A 3,133-nucleotide genomic window follows, 5' to 3' on the forward strand; every position below is an offset into this window, starting at 1 on the left:
TCATATCTAAACTGCATAGTATAACTATCATTCAACTACAAACTAAGTCAAAACTAATTGTTCCATGGAGTATTTATCTGTTCAAAACTCATAAACAACTCCAAAATATAGACTTCACTGCAACGTCAATGCACCAGGAGTAATACCAATGCCCATACACAGCTCCCAAAATTTAAACAGGGCTATGGCTATATCGCTTGACATGACTTCCTAATAAATAAATAAATACATTAAGAGCTTAGAAGAAATTAGATGAAATTTAACCAATAACGACAATCATATGTAGTTACTAGTTAGGCACCTGCTTGAAACTAGACGATCATGTATGTCAGATTCTTGAAGCATTCCCACATTATTTTCTCCATCACCAATTGCCAATGTCATATTTCCCGTGTCTTCGTAACAAGTTCAGTAACATGCATTTTTATTATTTTCTTGCTTTCTTGTTTAAGTAAACTACAAGGGAACCCAAAATATATTTATTATATAAATTACAGAGCATTGCAAGAGTACACCTCATGTTGCATGTACGATGTCAAAACTAAATAAAAAGTTGAGTACCCGCTATTAATTGTAGTCTCCATTTTATCTCCGGTGAAAACCCATAACTTAATTCTTTCTTGAGGAAGCTTGTCAATATATCCAGGGACCTGCCAGATATAATAGAGGATATATCAATTAATTTTCATTCTCTTTTATAAGTATAAAATCAATGAAATAGCTTGAGCTTCCCATTATAATAAATATAATATAGGGTAATATAAACACTTATGTTCTTGTGTATATCCACAACTAAGAAAGTACCAATTTACATAAATATTTGGCTTATATTATGTTACATATTGATCTTTGCAATTTATATATCAATATAAATTGCTTTTTATGCATAAAAATTACTATCACAAATAAAAAGAGCTTATTGAAGTAATTTAATAATTTCTTCTGGTTTATCTATTTTAAACCAGAAGTGATATTATCGAGCCATTTGAATTGGTTATCTTTAGAATCGAATAGCTTGTGGTGCAGAAAAGAATAACATTTTCAGTTCACAAATATTGATTACTTGACTTTGCAATTATCTATTTTGACGCTTAAAAATATAGAACAATTCATTACCTTGTGGTTGTGTAATGGCATGTACTAGAATCTGCATATAAGATTATAATATATGTAGAAAGTGTTATAAAGCAACATATAATTGGTAAATTCTAGTTAAAGCTAACCACTTGACTTACTTGGGTCACTACTCATAATCACACCAGTGCCACAAAAAATGCAGCTATTAGGAACTAGATTCTTTTTATAGTAATTGTTAAATTCATAAGAAACAATTCATAAACACTTGGATTATATTATGTTACTTGTTGATCTTTGCAACACAGCCAGCGTAAACAACAGTGTACTAACTTCAGGTGGAAGTTCCAACAATGTAATAGATAGGCTTTCCATCTGTCAAAAATATTGGCTTACCATCATACCTTTGATTAAAATGATTCATATGAGATAATTTTTTTTATTCAGTTAGAAGACCAAAAAATTAATATAAACTTATATTCATGTTAGAACCTTACATATACCCGCTAATTAAGAAACCTACAAGTGGCTAATATGAACTGCTACATCTAAAAGCATTGCGACTAATAGAGATTTCTGAAACTCTGATTAATATTCAAAATGACCCTTCAGCCCATGATCATACAAAATTCAAATCTAAATGAATAAGCAGGACTTGATTCCAATCTATTACTTGCTTTTTCCACTTTTTCTTTTCTTGCATACAAGAAAAATGACATGCACTATTTAACGAGGGAACTGAAATTGAACATCTAGATTAGTTTAAAAGAGGTAATAACTCAATAGCGTGGTGTGTAAATATTTACCAAAGCTTGTGCTATACTAGCAGGCTCTTTTCTTAAATATTTTAGTTCTGCTTCCTACTTAATAGTATAAGCCTAGCCATTCGGAATGCAAGTACTAATTTTAACACTACGATTTTGAGGGAAAGAGTTACAAATACAGACAATTGGACATACTTCTACTTTTATGAATATTTCTTTTATGTATGTATATTTAAATTAAATTTTGATGCAACTATTTCATTAAAGCATTAAGAACCACTTTACCAGTTTCAGTAATTACTCCCTGTAATATAACCACCTCACAAAAAATTAGACTATACTGTGTCGTTGTCCATATGCATATCGACTAATACAAATCTTCCTTCTCTCCTTATTACAAACTTCTCCTGGTTGGTTGCATCTCTGACACTACTTTGTGACCATGCTGGATATGCCGAAATATTTCAAGCCCCGTCTAAAACAATAAAAGCAACATTAATTTTACAATCGGTATGGAGAATGGAAAAAATCACAAACCATAAATCAATTAAAATTTATCGAAACTTCTACTCTTTTTGTTGAGAAAAGAGAAAAAAACAAGATCTATACATTTATAAAATCCCCAAATTAGAAACCCTTAAAATTTAAAAATTAGGGTTCCAACCAAATAGATAAAACTAAGTAGATAATATAACTTACGCACTTCCTAAGAGATGCTAAGAGATGGTAAAAGATGACAAATTGAACAAGATAAACAATTGAACTACTCGAACACAAAGGAGCAACACAAAACAAGAACATTTGAGATGATTTAAGCACACAGCGAGCACCTGGCCAGCATAGAGGAGCATCATACAATGAGCACAAAGATGATGATCTCATTTAATAATTAAGAATTAAGATGAGCAAGAACAGAGCTAACTGAATCGATTGAATAGAGATAGGGTTTCTCGGGGGAGGATGTTTGATGAAAGAGAAACGATGGGGAGTGTGTTCGTTGAGTCTGGGTATGTTTTTAGTTCTATATTTTTAGATTTTTTTAACTTTTAGTTTTTAGTTTTAAGTTTATGTTTGTTATGTGGGAAATTTTTGTTTAAGGCGGCTAGACAAATTTTGGTGAAGCGGTATCAAATTTTGGTTTAAAGAGGAGGGAAAAGCTAAGGGCGGGATTTTTTTCCATAAGAGAGACATAAGACATCGGTTGAAGGGAAAATCGATGTCTGGATAACGATGAGACATCAGTTTTGTGAAAACGATATAATAAATAGTTTTTACATCGGTGATAATTCTAAATG

At 31.2% G+C, this 3,133-nt stretch overlaps 1 long non-coding RNA gene across 1 annotated transcript; it reads right to left on the reverse strand.

The window, feature by feature from the left end:
• LOC141723588 (uncharacterized) lies at window positions 1-2,851 on the reverse strand. The gene is made up of 5 exons (XR_012576312.1): window positions 2,669-2,851; window positions 2,158-2,313; window positions 562-650; window positions 302-456; window positions 1-210 (listed from the first exon to the last, which is right to left on the reverse strand). It is a non-coding gene; the product is annotated as an uncharacterized LOC141723588 (long non-coding RNA).
• Between the last annotated feature and the right edge of the window lie 282 nt (window positions 2,852-3,133).

Source organism: Apium graveolens, chromosome 5 (genome assembly GCF_009905375.1).
Source record: "Apium graveolens cultivar Ventura chromosome 5, ASM990537v1, whole genome shotgun sequence".
NCBI lineage: Eukaryota > Viridiplantae > Streptophyta > Magnoliopsida > Apiales > Apiaceae > Apium > Apium graveolens.